Here is a 22732-nt window from a genome sequence, read left to right as displayed (position 1 = left end):
GTAAGTTCCCTGGACAGGTTGTTCTGAGGGCTAAATAAGAAGATGGAAGGAGAACAATGTGTTACTGTCCAGGAACTATCACTGCCAGAGTTCTTCTTTGATGTTCCAGGGGACAGACTCAAGAGAAATAATGAGGGGAAGTTACAGCTAGGTAGATTTCAGAAGCATGATATGAAATACCTTTGATCCTTCCACTACTAATTTATGATTAGGAGATTCAGCTTCCTTTTCTGGCCCTGCCAATAAATTGCTGTGTTACTTTTATTAAAAATAACTTTCCCAGGCAACTACAGTTAAGTTCCTCATCTGTGCAAAGAAAATTCAGTAATCACCCTTCAAGAATTGTAGCTCTTCCTCTCCTACCGGTACTACATTCAATCAAGGATAGTCTTCTCCATTCACCCTTTAAAACACTAACCTCTGACCCTTCTTCGTTCCCATGCTGTTGCTCTACATCCTCGTCCCTTTTCAGCAGGGCCTCTCAGATTTCCTATGTGTTTTCCCTTTTGGTTTTCAATTGTAGGTATGTATTTTGGGCTTAAAAAAAAAAAAAAAAGGAAACTTTCCTTGGTTTTAAAATGCAAGATTATTTAAAAATATGGAAACTACATATAAAAAAAAGTGACCATTATCTATAATCATGTAACAATGACCTCCATTAAAGCCACTTTTCACTTAAAGTTTTCCCTTTTCTTTGAATATTTTAAAATTTACTTGGAAATTTTCTCTGTAGTTCTAGTTCTTATATCGTTGACAGCATGCTGTGCACACCACTAACTCTTTTTTAAAGGTGAAGTTCCTTTTTTTTTTGAAAGATTTTATTTATTTGAGAGAGAAAGAGAGCATAAGAGAGAGAGAGAGAGAAAGAGAGAGAGAGAGAGAGATCACAAGCAGTGGGGAGGAGTAGAAAGACAAGCAGATTCCCTGCTGAGCAAGGAGCCTGATGTAGAACTTGATCCCAGGACCCTGGGATCATGACCTGAGACAAAGGTAGACATTTAACCGACTGAGCCACCCAGGGTCCCCACACTACTAACTTTAAGGGATGTCCTAGAGTCTCCTACCTTATATCTTTGTATATGCTGTTCTTTCTACTTGTAATGCCCTTCCCTGCCCTGTTCTGACATTCCTGGGCCAACAGTCCTGTGAGGTCCTTGAGGTCAATTATCTTTTTTTTTTTTTTTTAAAGATTTAATTTATTCATTCATGAGACACAGAGAGAGGTGGAGACACTGGCAGAGGGAGAAGCAGGCTCCCTGTGGGGAGCCTGTCGTGGGACTTGATCCCAGGATCCTGGGATCATGACCCGAGCGAAAGGCAGACGTTCAACCATTGAGCCTTCCAGGCGCCCCAATTATCTCTTTCTTGTTTATAGTACTTATCATTTGTGTGTGTGTGTATATATCAACATCTTATGAACTTGTAAGTTTGATGCTATAGTGCATTTTTCTACCAAAATTATGATCAGTATGACTTATTGCACTGTGTCCAGTGACCATAATGCACTGTGTCCAGTGACTATAATGATGCCTCATTCTTAGTCACATATAGTCATGCAAGAAAATGTTTTGGGAACTTAAAAGGAAAATGTTTAACTTTCCTATAGTAAATTCCTATTAAGAATCATTTAGCCAATTATGGCACTTACTTGTTCTGTGAAAATCATTTGTTTATGTGTTAGTCTCTTTCACTGGGCTGAGACTGTCTTATTCAGCTTACATTTCCAGCATTTCTCACTGTACCTCACACAGAGTATGTGCTCAATCAGTAAGAAAGGAAAAATAAAATAAGCAAAAATGTAAAATTAATAATAAAACCAGCCCACCTAAATTCTTATGAAACACAGAGAAGCCACTCTGTGTTTACATAAATAGTACCTGTTGTTGTTGTTGTTGTTGTTGTTTTTAATAAAATCAGAATAATATAGGTAAGGGGCACCTGGGTAACTCAGTGGCTGAGCGTCTGCCTTTGGCTCAGGCCGTGATCCCAGGGTCCTGGGATCGAGTCCCACACCAGGCTCCCAGGAGGGAGCCTGCTTCTCCCTCTGCCTGTGTCTCTGCCTCTCTCTCTGTGTCTCTCATGAATAAATAAATAAATAAAATCTTTAAAAAAATAATTAATTAAAAAATCAGAATAATATCTATTTTCTCTTAGTACTTACTATGTGTATGCTTAATATCAAATGCACTTAATGATTATAATATTCATTAATACAGTCCTCACAAAATCTAACAAATAAAATAAGACTTCATTATGGGTGCAAGACCTATGGATACTACTGAATAAGACTTAACATGTAATAGGATTGTGGTAAAATATTTAATCCTTATATTTAAATGTTATGTTTAAGAACTTTGGATAGGTAACCAAGTATCAGGAACAAGCATTATAAATTTGATTTTAAATTTCTTATAGTTGAAGTCACATTACTTGCATCCTATTTGTAAAACTCTATTAACAGAGTTTATGCCATGACTGGTCTAAATGCTACTTGATAACTAATGGTTAGAGGGCACAGACTGATATTTAAGATGTGAGGCTGCACCATGGTAACTTTGATGGGTTATTTTATATTAAGGATAACCAGATATGACATTTTTTAAAAAGGTCTACACTAAAGAAAAGGAACGGCTTCACTGCATCAGTGGGAACTGCTCCTTAGCATAGCTTAAAAAATAGATAAATGGATAGAGAGACAGAGAGAGAGAGATGAGAGATAGGGTTTCTTTTGAGGGGGGGGCACTTTTGAGAAGAGTCACGCTCTGTACTTTTTAATAAATCTAAAGAGCGGAACTAGACTTCTAAAATCAGTTGTGTAGTTTGCTCTTCAAATGATGACACATTGTGGTTGATATGTTAAAATCCATTCTGGGTTGCTTTAGAATACAGTTTGCCCTTTTTACAAGCTTGGCTGTTACTGTACATTTTCTCTTTTGTGTAAGGTCACTTAGTCAGATTAAACTGTTTGCTACAATACTACTTCTCAAACTATACATGCCTGCTTTGCAAGGGTGATACTATAATGAAGGTGGTATGAACAAGCCCCTGCACCATGAATTGTATCCAGTAGACATCTGAATAGGTATAGATGTTTAGGGTAAATGTATTTCCCACATTTTTCCAAATGCAGTCGTAGGGATGTATATAAAACTTGTATCTGGGGCAGCCCGGGTGGCTCAGTGGTTTAGCGCCGCCTTCGGCCCAGGGTGTGATCCTGGAGACTGGGGTTCGAGTCCCATGTCGGGCTCCCTGCAGGGGGCCTCCTCCCTCTGCCTGTGTCTCTGCCTCTCTCTGTGTGTCTCTCATGAATAAATAAATAAAATCTTAAAAAAAAAAAAAACTTGTATCTGGGGGACAGTGAGCATTAAATAGAATTTGCCCCGTAAAGCACAGGAGATATATATATATGTATATATATATTTTTTTAAGTCAGATACTAAGAAAAACTAATCAAAATTTTAAAAATCCTAATTATAAATAAAAAAGAAATAGTAAACATTATTTATTTGTTCTATCAATGAAGATTATTGAGGACCTCCTTTGTGCCAGGCCCTCTTCACTATTTGCAAATAAAGTAGAAATTAAAGTGAAAGTAGCAACATAAGCAACGAGTAGCAATCACAAACTCAAAGCTGACAGTTGTTGAAACACGCTTGTTTCCCTGGGACTTGGCATGAGGACTCCGTATTCTCAACTTTCAGCTCATAAATGGGTTATGTTCTTCCTGGGGTTTTCAAATCTTTTCTCACAAATCTAATTCTGATAATTCTTAACTTTGCCCAATAAATTAAACCATATTAAAACCTCCTATGATACCAAAGAAAATCAAACTGGGGGGAGCATCTTCAGTGCTGACTTCTGGCATCTAAGATTCAATGGCAATGCATGTCTTCCTAGTACTGAGAAGAGATAATGCATATGAAGATAGTCAAAATTGTGGGTTCAGTCATATCAAAATGTGATTCATGCCAAAATAGATCTGGGAATGTCAAAAACTGCAGAAGAAATGACAAGTTTTAAATTCCTCAAAAGAGGATGTGAATTCATTAATGATTTAACTTTTTTTTTTTTTTTTTTTTTTTGGCTACTGCAGTGTGGAGCACAATCCTTTCTTGCAAAGCTTTAAAATTTTTATTTTTTTCCTTGAGCAAGCCTTGGGACTCTAATAAAACGTTATAACTCTACAGAGCAACACATATCTTCGTGTTTTTACCCTCCTGGCATATTTTTGGCATGATGTGACTTTTGCCATTAAAAAAAATTAAATTGAAGTGCCACTGACAGAATTTCAAGTAAACAAAGCATCAGCTGAAAGCACAGTGCCTCCATGTGCTGGGAGCTCCAACAGACCGTCATCTGCAAATGGACAACTTTAATTCGATTCCTGGCACCATTGGCCGTGCTGAGAATTCTCCTATCTCTTCACACCAGGGGTTTGCTCTTTTAAGCATTGCTCCCTGAAGGGAAGGAAAAACTAGAGAGAGAGGATTTCCAATGACCCTGCACAGATGAATGGATATGTCAATGGTGAATATTGGTTCAGCTTTGAAACCGAGAATCCTGCAGTGGGCTCGCTTCCCCAGCCCTTCCCCACGAGTGTGAGTGCGGCCACAGACTTGTGTGAGCAGGACTCTTTAAAAGATGAAGACAGAGAATGAGAAAGCGAAAGCACAAACAGGAAAAAAAAAAAAGACAAAATGCTTTTTAAAAATTAATGCTAGTTTAAATGTTTGGGAAATTCAATTCTCGAGAGAAAAGTCAAAGAGTATCAACTCTTGTGTTCGTGAAGCTTCACCTTTCAAACTTGAGACTTTGAAAGGGAAATTCCAAAACTCTAATTGCTCATACAGTCAATTAGTAATCTGGTGTCCATCTGACGGGTCCTGAGGAACAATTAACGACTGAATTGAGCACTAAGCACTTTGAGTTGTATTCTTTGCCTTGCCAGTGTTAGAGTGAAAGAGTATACACACACACACACACATGCACACACACACAGTCACAGCAAAAGGAAGAAACATCAATTCCATTTTGTTTGGGAGATGAGCATTTCAGTTACTAATCTTGCAACTGGGTAGATGCAAAAATTCTGCCTCAATAACTGCTGAACAGGCATTTATTTTCACGTGCTTTATGGTTAGTTTTCACTCAGCTATCAATCAATCAATTATGCTGTGACATGATGTAATTTCCTAATCATACTAATATTCATGCTTTTATCACTATCAAACCTAGAGCACATACATTTCAACGAGACAGAAGTCTAATTATTTAAATATGCTAGAGCATATTACATCTCCAAGGCTGTTTCCTTTATGAGTTTTTCTCCACTAAAAGAAATCTAATTTAATTGCAAAGAGAAAAGTATATTAAACAGCATTTTACCCTTGCAGTAAGCAAAACTGATTTTTTTACAGATCCCAATAAGTATAGAATTTTTTGTGGGCCCCTATTTAAAATTAATGTGGGGTATTTTTTTTTGCTTGTTAATAAAAGTAGAATAATAGAATTTATGTCCTAAAAAAGAAATGATAATACTCAAGGTGAAAAAGAAAATAAAAATATTTTCTTTTTCAATGTTCTTGACCTGAAAAAAATTATTTTAAGGACTAACTAAGAATTGCTTTATATCCCCAAAATATGATTTTGCATTATCTCTTATGACTGGCTTAGTTCTCAGGGTTTTTTTTTTTTTCTACACTTAAAATGGTTCATACTGAAAAATAGCACAAATCATTTCAATGTTAATGTGACAGGTGCCAGAGAAAAGTTTAAACTTTTTCAAGCAAGGCCACTTGTCCTGATGCATTTGTTACAATCTATAATTACAGGCTCTATTGTGCAGATTACTTTAAAGGCAATAAATCTTCCACCCAGTATAAGTTACAAATAGCAAACTTATACTGTGTTCCCTCAGATCTTTGTAAGAAAAAAAAAATTTCAGGGATCCCTGGGTGGCGCAGCGGTTTGGCGCCTGCCTTTGGCCCAGGGCGCGATCCTGGAGACCCGGGATCGAATCCCACGTCAGGCTCCCGGTGCATGGAGCCTGCTTCTCTCTCTGCCTGTGTCTCTGCCTCTCTCTCTCTCTCTCTCTCTGAGTGTGACTATCGTAAATAAATAAATTAAAACAAACAAACAAACAAACAAACAAAAAAAAATTTCAGACTCGGTTGCTACAATAATCACTTCCTACAGTGCTCTGAGGCCCGCAGTCCACTCAAACCATGGCTATAGCTCCTCAGATACATTTTTAAAAAATTGTTTTAATGTACATTTTCAAGAGATTCCTGAAAATTCCATTACTCTCTTCAGTGGGCAATCAGCACGGATGCATTGAAACCACACAGGAAAAAGTTACACCCTGAACAAAAACAACAAAAATCCAAAAGGCATTATTTTTCAAGTACAAAATCAATTCTTTATCAACCAATAAAAGTCTTCTAAATTTCTCAGGGAGGACTAAAAATGCACGGGGGATTTCCTTTGTACTTTACCTACATATTTTATTGCTGTTTACCTGACATTCTAATATTTCAGGGTTTTGTAAACATAAATAGATACATACAAGAATATTTTATGCACGAAGTTAGTTAATTAACATATTTTTCAAATAGAATTCTTATTGTACTGTTATTATTATCTTCCAAGTGTTGCCTTTAGTGTTACAATAACTATTCTGCTGAAAAACTATTTCATATGAAACTATAGACATGCACACCCACTTGGACACATGTAAAGGGAGGGCTTCCTGCAAGAAGTTTCATACTACCTTTATAAATTTACTTTTAAAACAGAAAGCTTTTGAAGAAAACTTCCATGTGCTTTAGAATTTGCACAATATAAAGCAGTAAACTGTTTTTTAATAATGAAAAATCAAATTAACAAATACAGAAAATACTAAACTGGAAAAAAATCACAACTTTGAACTGAGGAACAAGAATGCAAGAATTAAAAAGATTCCGTCTCTCCCTAATCATTTTCATGCAAACCTCCACCAGCTACTCACTGTATTATTTTCTTTCAATCACACACCTCCTCCTCCCACCGTACCTCCCTAATATATGTGGTGACGTGTGTGTCTACACGTGTTTCTACAATGAAGTTTCGACAGTTTTTATTTTACACATTTCTTTTTTTAAGATTTAATTTATTCATGAGAGACAGAGAGAGAGAGACAGACAGACAGACACAGGCAGAGGGAGAAGCAGGCTCCATGCAGGGAGCCTGACGCGGGACTCGATCCCAGGTCCCCAGGACCGTATCCCAGGCCAAAGGTGGCGCTAAACCGCTGAGCCACCCGGGCTGCCCTATTTTACACATTTCTGCTCAGGAAGCAAACAATCATTTGTAACAACTGACTTTAAATATGTTTTACACGTTTAAGAATCTGTTCTTAAAAAGCAATTTGATTCATTTCTCTGGATATGAAGTTTCTTTTGTAAGGAATATCTCCCATCTCAACTTGGATACCAAATCAAGACCTATTCACTTGGGGGGAAAAAATCCAACAGTTTTGATTGTAACACTAGGTCTTTGAACTAAGTTTAGTTACACAGGAGAAGGGGATTAACCAAAACACCTGAGGGATCCCTGGGTGGCGCAGCGGTTTGGCGCCTGCCTTTGGCCCAGGGCGCGATCCTGGAGACCCGGGATCGAATCCCACATCGGGCTCCCGGTGCATGGAGCCTGCTTCTCCCTCTGCCTGTGTCTCTGCCTCTCTCTCTCTCTCTCTCTCTCTCTCTGTGACTATCATAAATAAATAAAAATTAAAAAAAAAACAATCAAAAACACCTGAGCAGAAGAGCAGCGTGATCTTATGCTAAAGACAAAAAACCAAAGTACATCAAAAAAGCTCTCAACATGTACTTGATCAAGTATGCAGAATAAAACTGGTAGATATGAGCCCTGGCCCTTTGAACCTCAGGCTTCCTAAACAGTGATAAATACCAGGGATCCCCAAAGAGTCTCTTCCATGTCCCTTAACAGACTGTTTGGCATCAAGTGCTCAGTGGGCTGGAAACCCACAGCCAGCCAGGGAGGGACAGCACAGACGGGACCATGTTGACTCCGTCAGAGGCAGCTGATTACGATGACACCAACTCTTCACATTGAACCTGCTAAGCAGGGCTTTACCCAGAGGGCTTCACCGATGAATTGACAAACCTGCGTATATGTTAATAACGACGAGCAGGCTGTTGTAGCTGCTCATACAACGCGTGGTAATTACCAACTTTCTGAACATGGATTTTCCTCAAGCTATATTATGAAAAGCTGGAATTGTGCAATTTAAAATGATTTAAAGAGAGTGGCTACAGTAACTTCATCATCCTGTTTTTTGTGCTGGACTTATTTCACAGTCAAGGATTACTAAAAGAGAATCTCGGAAGTCAGTGGAAAAGTTAAGAGCAAAAGCTTCGGCTTCCTATCACTGACTCACGTAGCTTGAAGGGATTTTTTTTTTAAGATTTTTTATTTATTCATGAGAGACACACAGAGAGAGGCAGAGACACAGGCAGAGGGAGAAGCAGGCTCCATGCAGGGAGCCCAACGCGGGACTTGATCCCAGGTCTCCAGGATCAGGCTCTGGGCCGAAGGCGGCACTAAACTGCTGAGCCACCGGGGCTGCCCAGCTTGAAGGGATTTTGAAGGCCATTCATTCGGCCCCTTCATCTTACACTTGAGGGGGCAAAGGCCCAGAGTTCTCAGTCTCAGTGGCAGCAGAGCCCGAATGAGAACCGAGAACTCCTGCACCCATCTGGGGAGCTTTCCGTGATCCGATCTTGGCTGCTTTATATCTTTTCAGAAAATTAAAAATCCAGGTGCTGGAATATAATCATAATTTAAAAGATAGTCCCCCAGAGGCAAAAGAGGTGGAAAACTGATGAGGAAAAAGAAGACAGGATTGTCAGGACAGTAAATCCCACGGGTGGTACCCCTAAAAATAAATCACATTTAGCAGATACAAAATATTATACCACAACCTTGTTGGTAACAAGTAGGGATGAGCTTATCATTCATTTTCCACTTAAAGTCTAGTAAAGAAGTCTGAGGTCCATGTTGTGTTTACCAGAACCCATGTTCTCTAGATCACTCAGGCTCTAGCAGAATCCGTGGTTATGCCTTCTGATGTATTTCAGTAATAAAGAACACTTGTCTCTCAAAACTACATTATTAAGCTGTTGTGGTATAATCATATACTAACCTAATCTGATAGACTCATTTGGTTGTCATCTTAGGTAAAAGAAATATATTCTTTTTCTGTAGCATGTTCTGGCTTCGGTTATTTGGAAATGGCTGAGTCATGACTCCCAGCATGTAAAATACCCACTGAGAGTTTGTTTTCTGAAAGTACATTTACTCTTCAGCCAGTTTCACACACTGTTAGGCTAGGTTGATGCTAATGACTAGCACCCTAGTAATCCAACAGAAGGAATGACTGCTTCCCAAAGCTTCCAGAAATACTTGCAGATCCAGTGGGACAGTGACAACAATGCTAGATTTAGGAGAAAACAGGTCTGGGTAATTGGTCTCAGCTCAAATAATTAGTTGTGTTCACTTAGCCCTTTGATCATTTGTTTCCTCATCTACAAATGGAGTTAGCTTAGACTATCCCTAAGGCCCTCTTTATTTCTATAATGTTATGCTAATAAATTAACTCTAGGGACTAGAGAAATGAGAAAGTAGAAGAGTACGCCTTATCTAAGACAACCTAAAATGTACTCAGAGAAATGGGTACTCAGAGAAAGGAACACCTAATCATGCATGGAAGACTTCTCAAAGGTACCTACTGAATATAATTCGCCTTTTTGTCACAGTTCTTGGCCCATGGTGGCTCCTCATTAATTGTGTATCAGATGAATAAATAAATCTAAGTCTTGTAGGATGGAAAAGTGGAATGGCATTCCAGATAGACCTAACACTATATGTAAAGGCTTTACAGACACAAAAGGTTATGGCGTGTTCAAGAAAAGAAGTGTACTTAGATTATGAGGACTGCGGTATAACAGTGGTCAGAAGTGAAGCTGGCTTCCACTCGAGAAGGGCCTTAGCACTGGCAACCAAGAACACTTCCATCTAAGCAGAATGGGGAAAACACATTCCATTTGGGAATACTAGGTTGTAACATGCAAGAAAAAAATACGCAAACACATAAAGAATACATCAACAGCACCAAGATACTCCAAATAAAGTGGGGTTGCTGGAAGGAACATACTTAAGGATTAAATTTTACAAGGATGAGAGCATCCAGTTATCATGGATCCTGGGCAGGATTCTCTCCCACTCCTGTCATTCTCACTCCCAAGCCATGGGTGACAGCCGTGTGAGCAGAGGAGTCCTTTGGATCCTTGACACTGAGCTGCTGCACCCCCTATCTTATTCTCACTTCCCCATATTCCAGCAGGTGTGAGGGCAGGTGTCTAACACATTTGCCTTGCTTGGGAAATGACACATGGTCATCCTCTAGAAATAATGTCGAGGTAAAGCTGGTTATAGTTACAAGAAAACCGGCCTTAACTATAAGTGCTTCCTGGGATCCCTGGGTGGCGCAGTGGTTTGGCGCCTGCCTTTGGCCCAGGGCGCGATCCTGGAGACTCGGGATCGAATCCCACGTCGGGCTCCCTGCATGGAGCCTGCTTCTCCCTCTGCCTGTGTCTCTGCCTCTCTCTCTCTCTCTCTGTGACTATCATGAATAAATAAATAAAATCTTTAAAAAAAAAAAAACTATAAGTGCTTCCTAACTAGTCTCCTCCGATGCATCTTTTTTTAAATAATGAAATGTGAGTAAAGGTTCTAAAAGCAAATTAACATGTGAGGCAGATTCACAGAAAACAGTTATAACTGATTATACACGGAAGTAAATGAATAGGCCCAAAGTGGGCCCAATCTATAATCACAATACTTGTCACCATGAACAGTACAACAAACTTTAAAATTAAGTGTCAAATGTAAACAACACTAAATTTATTAATATAATAATTAACAGAAACCATCAGTTAATCTTTAATTAATCTCCCTGGTTACTAGTCTCTCTGGTGGTCTATAACTTTATGGAAATGTCGTGAAATGCAAAACTCATTTATATCGTGTTAGCTTTGGAGGGAGAAATTATTTTAAAAGCTTCTTAACATCTTTTTTTCTCCAGTTGCTAAGTTCTATTGGATAAAAAAATGAATAGATTATGTTAATATATATTTTTTTAAGATTTTATTTATTTATTCATGAGAGACACAGAAACAGAGAGAGAGGCAGAGGGAGAAGCAGGCTCCATGCAGGGAGCCCGACGTGGGACTGGATCCTGGGACTCCAGGATCACACCCCGGGCCGAAGGCAGCGCTAAACCGCTGAGCCACCCAGGCTGCCCTGCTAATATAATCTTTTGGAGTGACTCCACAGTCATTTATAGAGAAAAGTTGGCCATTACTAAAAAGGAAGCATTTGTAGTTACACTGTTTTTCCACATCCAAATGTGATGTATTTCATTTAGGAATTAAAGGGCACATTCCTGCATTTTATGCTTTTAGGTATTGTTTCAAAAACAAAATAGACTACTCTGATATTATCCGCCTGAGTTAAGAATGGATTGTCTTCCAAGAATACTTTTGGTAGATCAGAAATAGCTTCTCATAGAAATATCATTTTAGTTGTGTTGGTTATTTTTCAGGCAACTCCACAGAATGATCTATTAAATACCTTACATTGAAAAAATTAAGATCTACTCTTGCTAAGCTTCCTCATGTGAAAGGACTGTCTGCATGGAATATGAAGTCTGAGCTACAATTTCATACGCCTAAAAAACATGGTCTGGGGCCCGATCTCAGCAGCTACTTAAGAAAAGGTGTATGTCCAGGTCAGTCATGCTCTAATTTCTAAAAATTGGAGAACAAAAGTTCCTTGTACATGTGAGGCAATCCTCCAAACTTCTAATGTAAGAATAAGCCATTAGTAAATCCAGAGCATGGATTATATTTGCATATTTAATTTGATCACTATCATGTAGCAATATCCAGTACAAATTAAGGATGAAAATTACTCCTCTTTATTACTTCTGTTCATAAAAGTATTAAAATAAATATGCATTTTGGGATAGATAGCTCTTGGTAAATGGATGGAAAGTTTCCTTTTCTGGTAGTAGAAATTTTAGTGTGCTGTCAAATCAAGAGCAATAGAAGTCAAATAAATAAATGTGCACAAGAATCTACAAGTGTAGTATAGGACTGAATATAAGGCGACTATATACAGAAATGACTTTGTTCTAGTGTATCTTCTCTTTGTTAACGAAAATGAAAATTAACTCAAGTGTTGTACTGTGTATTTTAAAGGCATAAGTCACTGTTGCTGTGTTACTCTATAAAGTTTTAGGCGTAATCTGCATTTCGTTGAACACATACACTGAGGTAATAAGCTAAAATGATAGAGGCTCATAACCAACATTTTACTCTTCGAGTCCTGGGAGTCCTGGTGAAATCCAAAATTTCACTATGACAAATACAAACACGTCACCTCCTTTTTTTTTTTTTTTGCTTTTGTTTTTTTTTTTTTTTTGTTTTGTTTTTTTTTACAAAAACACAGCTGTAGCATGTTCCATTGACCTGACAATAAAGTAAAAGTAGTAGGAAAATAGATTTTCTTATTGTCCTTTACGGATTAGCAGATACACGCACCTCTCGACCAAATAAATACGTCATTATAAACATTAGGTCAGTTTCTGTGCCATTCTGGTGGAACAGGATAAATAGGCACCGCCACCATCTCTGTTGACAATACACTGGTCTCACATTAATTTGATTGAAGGTGGCTTGCCAACACATCTCACTTTCCCCATTTGAGAGCACTCAGATAAGAAAAACACAGTGATGTTTAGCAGATAGGCCTGGTGACACAATAGAACGCAACTCATTGAAGAAGTGTAATTATAGTGATTACTTCAGAAAAGAGAGCAGATACACTGATGGGAAGCAGTAAACACCGCCACAATCACAGGAGCACGGCTCCCTCCTGGTGCAGATACGGGCGTCCCACACACCACCGGCCTGGCCAGAAGGCCGCAGAAAGCTTTGCCACTTAACAACCTCGAAGCACTGAAGGTTACGAGATGGCATAAGCCAATCTGCCCACGTGCTGGAACAAAGGGCCCCGTCTGGTTGGGCAAAATGCAATGTATCAAATAGATGCGTCAAGCAGAGGAGTCCTCCTCCTCCAATTAAAAAGGAGCACAGGGACGCCTGGGTGGCTCAGTGGTTGAGCGTCTGCCTTTGACTCAGGTTGTGATCCTGGAGTCCCAGGATCGAGTCCCGCATCGGGGTCCCTGCGTGGAGCCTGCTTCTCCCTCTGCCTGTGTCTCTGCCTCTCTCTCTGTGTCTCTCATGAATAAATAAATAAAATCTTTAAAAAAATAAAAATAAAATGGAGCACAAACATCAGGAAAGTTGGCCTCCAGACGAATGTAATCTGCAAATGCTTTTCTTTTTTTTTTTTTTTGATAAATTTATTTTTTATCGGTGTTCAATTTGCCAACATATAGAATAACACCCAGTGCTCATCCCCTCAAGTGCCCCCCCTCAGTGCTTTTCAAAGCTGGTATTTTGATGGCCCAGAAAAGACACGGTGTGGGGGCCCGTCCTCCCAGGTAACAGTCCCGGGAGACCAGCTGCAGGGGCAGGGAGGTCCGTGCCCTTCAGCGGGCGCACCCGACCCGCAGGCCTCAAGGTACCCCAGGAGCGTATCATCACCTGACGGAGCAGCGCAGAGGCTCACCCCTGCCCGGTCCAGCAGGTTGGAGGTAGGAATAGAAGCACAGGCCTTGGCAGAGGGCCCCGAGCTCCGCCACCATAACCCCTCCCCCGCCTGCCATTTCCGAAGAAACAGAGGTGGCAAGAGGTTCACGGCCTGGCTCCAGGCCGCAGGGCAAGTCCGTCAGCCTCCCGCCCCCAGCTCTGTTCTCCACCCCAGTCGAACTGTTTTTCAGTCACACGTCTTACAAAGCAAGAACTATTTACATAGATTTGCACTGTAAAAACTATACAGTACTTCAAAAGCATTATTCGATTGTCACCAGACCTGCCTGAGGTCCCTAGAAATACTCTTACGTCAGGTATGTATGTACCTGTATACGTACAGAAGGACAAAGAGAGATAGAAGTGGAAGAGACACACAGAGACAAGGGAAGGTGGTAGCTCGAGAGACAGAGAGTAAGACAGTGACAGAGGAGTGAAAAAGCCAAAGAAAAGGTGTCGGGGACCCACACAGATACACCCTCACCCCCCACAGACACAGGCAGAAAGGAAGAGACCCTGGGGGCCTACATGATCTGCCCAAGGTCCCAGAGCCGCACCTCAAACCCAGTAATGGAATCCAAATCCTTATGCTCCTTCCGCAAACATTAATGAAGGCTCCAAACCATCAAAAACAGAGGTGAATTAGACTACAACTTCTTAATTTTATTTTTGCTTGTATTTCTTTCATTTTGGCCTTACCCCCCTCTGCCTCAGAATAGGATGATTAGAATGGAATGGTGGTGATTGTCTAAATCAGCAAAGCAAAGCAGTGGTGATTGTCTAAATGGCTGAAAGAGTTAACTTTTCCTTTTTAAACAGTTAGCTAAGTCCTGCCTTGGGAAAGAACATATCAAGAGAAACTTATCTTTCTGTTCTCATTAGGGATTGAATGACCTTTACAACTGGGGTTCATAACCTGGGATTCATGAATGCATTTGACTGTAGCAGTAAACCCTTGATCCTCTATGCCAAAGTTAGAGCATTTTGGCATTTTCTAGACATCTGATTCTCAGAGGCCTCTCACTCAGAAACATTTTAAGTTTGTGGAAGGACTAATGACAATGTGTATCTTTTTTTTTCTTTTGTACATCAAAATTTAACTATTAGAATAATCTGGACAAAATTACTCATTTCAGAAAACCAGTAGTAGTCAATCTTCAGTGCTCTCAAACGCTACAAGTTTTTGAATTTAATATTTCCCTATTCTTTTTACTCTAGTCACTTTTAATGTGTAACTCTATGAAAAGGACGTGATGAATTGAGTTTCATTTTTTTAAAAGTTTTATTTATTCATGATAGACAGACATAGGCAGAGTGAGAAGCAGGCTCCCTGTGGGGAGCCTGATGTGGAACTCGATCCCAGGACCTCGGGATGACGACCTGAGCCACAAGCAGATGCTCAACCACTGAGCCACCCAGGCATGCCATGAATTTCATTTTAAAAGGACCATGGCCTGGGGCACCTTGTTGAGCATCTGCCTTGCAACAGGGAAGAGGATCTCAAGCAGACTCCCTGCTGAGCCTGGAGTCCAACTCACGTTCGATCTCAGGACCCTGAGATCGTGGCCTGAGCTGAAATCGAGAGTCAGATGCTTAACCAACTGAGCTACCCAGGTGCCCCTGGAACAAACATTTTTGAAGCTAGACCAAAGCAATCATCTCATATGTTGATACCTATGAAGATGCCAGCGTTGTTTGCTTCCACATTAAAGCAGAATTGTACAAAGGACGTGTAATGCTAAGGTCAGAAACACTACCAGGGTCATGGGGATAAGCCAGAAACAAAGAATTAGAAAACCAATACCGTGGTATCTGATTTCCAAAATGGCCTTCAGTCAACAAACCATACTTCCCAGCCCGTCTTCAGTCACCCCCCCAAGAGTGAATTGTCAGCCCCTGGCTCCCTTTCTGCAACAGAATACCACAGAGGCAGCCTGGAGAGTTCTAGATGTAAGCTTTTACACTTTTAGGGGCCTGATCTTTAATGTCAGAAGCCAGCCCCCTGGTGAAGAGGCCACGTGAAGAGGCCACATGGAGAGGCCACGGTAAGAGGAAGAGGCTCGCAGACGAAAGCAGAGAGAAGCCCCGCTGGGCAGTGTCTCAGCTGAGCTGGAGCCTCCCACAGTCCTGCCAAGGGACCAGACATTTGGGTGACCATATCGAACATTCCAGCCATGAGTCCTGTCATGACGGCAGCCTCAGCCAGTATCACCTTGAAGAACTGCTTGTCTGTGCCAGTCAACCCACACAATCTGGAGAAATAATACACTGCTAGTGTTTTGAGCCAAGTTTTGGGGTGATTTGTGAAGTAGCAATCACCCAAACTGGAGCCAAAGGTAACACAGCATAAATACTGAGTTTACAAGAGGAAATTTGGAAGATGACAAAGTAGAAGTAACCGAAGCTTATACCCCTTTAGAACACAAAAGAAAAAAACAAGTACTAAGTACAAACTAAATTGCTCACCACTTATCTCATTAAACCTCATCACGACGCTGACAGAGACAGTACAACATTCCTGAGGAACAGTATTGTCCAAGGTCGCCTAGCTAGAAAGTGCCAGAAATTGAACACAGATTTCATTTCACAGCCTCAAGGATCGACTTTCTATTACTCTGGGCAGGTTGACAGAAGGGAAGACGGGGAAGGAGGGAGGAAGACCGACGCACAGGGAGAGGCATGGCATTTAGTTCCTGGTGACCCTTCTTAAACACAGTCCTACTTTTACAAATGGGAAGATGCTCCATAGTTTAACCTGTTTTAGCAAGTGACCTCCGTGATGACCGACCCGCACATCGCAGCTGACTGTACTGCAACGTCACAGGCACTCAGCGATATTAAAATGATCCCCAAATGACATATGGGAATGACATATATGTTCCTCTTTGTGATGTCTATAGGTGTTCGTTCCCTCTTGCTGGGCGGCTGTCTGTCTGTCTCTTGTCTCCAGCAGGCCTGGAAAACTTGGCATCATCTTTGTGCAGAAGGAACATGGCTTTAAAGTGGGAGCCTGTAGGGTTTTCCTGCGAACCAAGTACCTGTGGCTCCTCACATCAAGTTCAGCATTTGGGGTAGCTGGATAAGTAAACCCTGGATGAAGAAGTTTTTAGTTAGCTACTGAATTCCTTGCAACACTGTGACAGGAACGAAAGGAACTTTCTGATGCAAGGAGCTCTCAGCCCTGTGGCCAGCCTGGTGGTTTTCAAATTGGGCTCAGTGGGAACCAGGGGTCTGCACCAGTCCAACCAAAGATGTTTTACAGAAACTGCAATTAAGTATTTTCTGACAGGCGCTAAAGACTGAAAACTCTCCTTTTGTTGCTTTTATCCATTTTATAGTTTGGGTTCTGAGTCTGACGGGCTTTGAAAACAAAAACATCTACCGTTGGAATACTTGAGAAAAATCACTGCTTTGGGAGATGCACCGTGGTTGCCGAGGGGTGATGATGCAGCCTTGGGGTTGCCTGGCTCAGGGGCCTTCAGTATCCTGCCAAATTTTGGTTTTTTTATATGCAATAAGAAATGTAATGCTTTTACAGATGAGAGTTAACCTCTACTAGAGAAAGCTTAACGTGGCTGATACTCTGCTGGTGGCCACCGGGTATCTGGAACCACCTACAATACTGGCATTGTTTCATCTACTTAGGAGATGAAAGAGTTTTAATAGCAAGTCATTACAGTGTAGGCAAACGTATTTCTGAGGTACAGCACCGGGCCGTGTTGTTGTCAGAGCAAAGATACTCAGTAGGTGAGGGTTGCCCAAGAAGTTTCTAAAATGCCAGTTGTAAAGGACTTAATTCAAGCAAAACTTATATACCTAGTGATAATTGCTTCTTTCAGAGTGAACTTAGGGGACTCACTGATCAAAATGTATACAGCTATCCTTTAAGGACATGCACAATTACTGTTGTCATGCCTCTACTTAGGCAGTTCAAATTGCTGAAAACTTTGGTAATGACTACTTGGGCTGTATTTGAATGAAGGTCATTTGCCCCTCCATTCACAGCTCATACAGTGCCTTTTGTGCACATATCTCGGGGTCCTTTACAAAGAACACTAATCAAGACACAAAATAACATTGTAGCAAATAATCTTGTCACAAGTTCCATTACACAGTAAAAGCTAAATAAAAAATAACAGCTTTTCTGCCTATATTTAAAAATTTATATCACTTAGTGTCAGGCAATTCAGAGAAGAGAATTCTACAAAGGAAAGGAAAGTGACAGAAAGAGATCCATTAACACACACACACACACACACACACACACGTGCGCGCACTCACATACACTTTCACCAAATAAAAATGTTAAGTATAAACCTGCAAAATTAGTAATTAGGGATAGGCAAGAGTCAGATGAATTGATAAACCGACTACTCTAAAATTACTATGAGCAAATACATTCCTGGAAATTTAGACAATAAATAGAGGTCTCAATTTCAGTTAAAATTCCTGTTGAACCTAGCTCGCTAGCTTATGGGCTACTAAAAAAAAAAATTTTCAGGTACTTTTGCTTGTTTAAGAAGAAAGGTATGAATTATACCCACTCCCACTCTTGAGCCTCAAAAACACCCTTTGAACTTCCATAACCCTCTAATCCATAATTTCTCCAAAATGTCTGTATTTGCTGAGTAATTTCCTTGGTTCTCAAACTCAATTCTAATTATCATTCCTTTTTTATAGGTTAAGAAAACTAGAAGTTGCAGGAAATGAGTGACGTTAGCAAAACAACGCACGTAGGAATTGACCAATTACTACAGCACAAAGAGTACGGATTGATTTTGCCTGAGACAAATATTTTGATCAATTCTTTTTCCTTCTCACTAAGGCCTACGCCATTGACTGGTCGCTCACATATAACTCACATGTACTAATTTGAAGGGAGTTCTTCAAAAAACATTACCAAGCTCATCATAACCTCAATAAGTATTGGTTAATTATGTATATTAATGACCTCCAAGAGCTCCTAAAGACCTAAATTCATGCACACTGCATGCCTTCCTACATGCCCTCTCAAACATACTCATATCCACTTTGCTTTAAATCATGTGTGTCCTGTGCTATCATGCTTCCTTTTGAAAACATTGAGGTGGTGACCCTCTAATAGAAAAAGATTTTCATGTTTACTCACTCCCATTCTTTTATTCATTCAGCATTTAAAGTTCGTTGAATGCATATAGTGTAGCGTCATAGTAATGAAGAGGCAAAGTCAGAGCCAGATGTCCAGAGTTTGGATTTTAGTCCTGCTATGTACCAATCATATGACCACTGGCAACTTAACTCACCAATCTAGGCCTCAGTTTTCTCATCTTTAAAGTGGCGCCTACTTCACAGGACTGATGTGAAGATTAAATGAGCTAATCCATGTACTGCGCTGAGAACAATGACTTGTACATAATATGCATTCAATAAATATCAACTATTTCTATCACGTTCCAGGCCCTGTGCTAGGCACTGAAGATGCACTGGTAAATAGAAATAGGCACAGTCCCGTGCCTTGTTAAATATTCAGAATAGGTTTTTAGCTTTATGCACTATTTCCTCTTATTAAAATACACTATAAAGTTGCTATAAGACAACAAAAAGACTTTATCAATGAAAGAAAACTGAAAAAGAAATCGAAGCTTTATTTAAAGCTTCATATATTACTGCTTCTAGTACGGATAAAAATGTGTGGCAAGAACATTATCAGTTTTTCCAGGACCAAATTATGTTTTCAGCATATTTTGTGATTTATTGATTACCTTAAGACATTAGTATTAATATTTTAAAATATCACTGCTAATGTTTTATATCAGAAAGTTATCTATTTTAAGTATGCGATTTTAAAATATTTATGTACGCTTAGTTTATTCAGAACAACTCCTTCCCCTTACCAATGAATCTCTGTGCATAAGATGGAAATCAGTGCAATATGAAAAATACATTTTATGCAAAAGAAATGCACTTTTCAGGTTTTTTTAAAATTTTCTATTTATTTTAGGAATATTCTTTATTTTATTTTATTTATTTATTTTAAGATTTTATTTACTTATTCATGAGAGAGAGAGAGAGGCAGAGACACAGGCAGAGGGAGAAGCAGGCTCCATGCAGGGAGTCTGACGTGGGGCTTGATCCCGGGACTCAAGGATCGCGCCCTGGGCTGAAGGCAGGCGCTTAACCACTGAGCCACGCAGGGATCCCTTATTTTAGGAATATTATTACAGACACTTTTTTTGCTCTGAAAATCACAAAAGGTAATAGGATGTTTTGAAGATCTATGTCCAATGTTACCTAAACAATCTATGGTGTGGACTTAAGTTTGATGTCTTGCTACACTGGAGCCAAGAGCCTAATACGAATATAAAAAGAATCTGAAAGTATCCACAGGTCTCCTTTTGAGGAGGCAAGAGTCTTGACCTATGAATGATCTTGAGAATTGGAAAAATGAGCTTACTCACTTTTAATTTCATTAACTACTATTTTGTTTTAGTTTTTTTTTTTTTTTTAAGATTTCTTATTTATTATTTGAGACAGAAAGAGAGAGCAAGAGTAGGGGGGAAGGGCAGAAGGAGAGGGAGAAACAAGGCTCCCTGCTGAGCAGGGGGCCCAACTCAACTCAGGGCTCAATCCCGGAACCCTGAAGTGACCTGAGCTGAAGGCAAACGCTTAACCTACTAAGCCACCCCCATTAACTGTTGTTCTTATTCCCATCTCCTATCACTGATTTCATTCCATTTCTAGAACTATCATAGAGATCACATTACTGAATCCTGGACAAGATACTGCATAACATCTAAAATATTGTATGATCATTTGTGTTTGGATGATCAAAAGTGCCTGTAAAATTGTAATTGTTTATAGCCAAGGGCCTCATGCTATTTGGCATTAATTCTGGCACAGTGCTTGGTACATTATCGACAAGGATGGTGACAATCAGGATCTCACTCATCCTCAAGAGCACTAATGCTGGACTCTATGTAACTGTTTAGGGTAGTTGGGACTTTGACCCACTTTCAATCTTAGTAATGTGAATTGGGTGTAACTCAATGCTGTATAGAACTTCTAAGCACCAAGCACATCATCATGAAATGGATTAGGATTGCTTTGTAAAGAGAAGGGAAAACAAGGGAACAGACCTCCTAATGTGTGAGTCTCTATGCCTCATTATTTTTCATAAGCCTTCCCATTTGATCACTTTACCTAAAAAAATGCAAAGAAAAGAGAGAAGTGGGGATATTTTTATCAATTTCCAAAAACAGAAGAATCTGATCAGGAGACTGATAAACTTTGGAGGACACTGTGGTCTGAGATTAGAATTTGGACCAGGGGTTTCTAACGTGAGCTTTATCAACTCTGTTATCTTAGGACTTCATTCTAAAACATGCTCTGTGTTACAAATACATGTATGTATTTGCATGCGCACACAGCGCATTTCAAAAGACTTTTTATTCTTCTCTAAGAACTGGTTTTCCACTAGAAAATATGGTATCTCAGGCCATGACCCTTTTTAAGCTGAAGTAGCCAACACCTGGCAAATCAGTTTTGGATACGGTTGGTGGCTTAAATGGCTCCTACACATTTGTTAAACAGACCTCATATGTATTAAGTACCAATGTTTGACAGATTCCAGAGATACAGAAATAAAATATATAGGACCTCACAGTCCAGTGTTGGAAACAAGATCATAAGCAATTAGATAATGTAGAATGAGGTGAAACAAAAATAGATGCCAGTAGCTTTACAGCCCATGGTATCTTTTCAGCTGAGCCTGAAAATAACAGTATACACAGTTTGGAGACATCATACCTAACACATTCCCTCCATGTTCCTAGCCCTCACCATCAAGTCCTGTCACTCTCATTTGTCACTAATCATATCTTCCTCACTGAAAAGATCATCATATTTTTATAATTCATGACTGATAAATCCATGGTGATATGTTGTATTGGCAAGCCTGATCTGTTCCAGACTCTTGCGGCTGATGCTGTCCTTTCCCCACATATAAGCTCGGTTTCTCACAGAGGAATATATGGTCTAAGCACTAATATTTATAATGTCTCCTATAATGAGCAAACACTGCACTACACTACCTACACACACACACACGCAGGCACGCACACGCACTGAGATGGCCACTTGCAAAGGTTCCACTAATATCCTGGAGTACTAAAAAAAAAAAAAAAAAAAAAAAAAAAAATATCCTGGAGTACTTACAGACTAAGTGACCTGAGCGAGGGAGGCTTTCATTGCTTCTTCAACACCCTTTATAACAACTCTCTCAACAATGTCAAATTAGATCCAGGTTAAGAACACTGTTTTGGATCAACTGACTCAGATTAGAAAGAGGTAGTTTTCCTTTTGCAAATCATCAAACAGACACACCGGTGGTGTTAGCAACAAAATCTCTCTCTCCAAGATTATTCATGTACAAAATAAGTACATCTGTAAGATTAATAATTAATTAATATTACCCATAGGTTGCCGACTCTCACCCTTGGAGATACCCAGGGATAAACATTTTCTTAATGCTGACGAATGACCGCCTTATACTGTTTATTAGCGACTGAGTTCAAAATATCCTGAAGCTTTAGGGCCAGCACTGTGACCCGCTACTCTAAATTAGAATTAGATTACAAATGAAACTTTGGTTATAATGAAGCAGTGAAAAAAAAAATAGGAAGGTATCCTATAAAACGTGAAAGCCTAAACTTATGCTGAGAATGAATCCAGCCCCTGGCCAAAGCCAACCAAGTCAGGCCCCACTCTTAGACGGGCTCGTCAAGCCCAATTTCTGTTGTGTGCCAACCCTGAGAGGATTAGATTGCTTCTACCTCCCCAGTCAGAAAAACTGGGACAGCAGATCTGGCTTGGCAGTTGGGTTAGAAACCTACTGAGGAGTCAGAAGCTAAGCTACCAAATGATTAAAATTGCTTCTCGCAGGCATTATTTTCCTGTGTTTCATCAATAAGGAAGCAGGT

The 22732-nt window shown here is 39.8% G+C and overlaps 1 protein-coding gene and 1 long non-coding RNA gene across 4 annotated transcripts in view; one reads left to right on the top strand and one right to left on the bottom strand.

Annotated features, from left to right (window-relative positions):
• The window catches only part of FIGN (fidgetin, microtubule severing factor), a 145075-nt gene that overhangs the window by 44716 nt on the left and 77627 nt on the right, over positions 1-22732 (bottom strand). The gene's annotated exons all lie outside the window — the stretch shown is intronic.
• Positions 11632-22732, top strand: part of LOC140624176 (uncharacterized) — a 32141-nt gene continuing 21040 nt past the window's right edge. Inside the window, exon 1 of the long non-coding RNA XR_012023694.1 lies at positions 11632-11848. This is a non-coding gene — a long non-coding RNA (uncharacterized lncRNA). The remainder of the gene's footprint in view (positions 11849-22732) is intronic.

Source organism: Canis lupus, chromosome 34, assembly GCF_048164855.1.
Source record: "Canis lupus baileyi chromosome 34, mCanLup2.hap1, whole genome shotgun sequence".
In the NCBI taxonomy this organism is placed as follows: Eukaryota; Metazoa; Chordata; class Mammalia; order Carnivora; family Canidae; genus Canis; species Canis lupus.
This window is presented reverse-complemented; position numbering and strand designations above follow the sequence as displayed.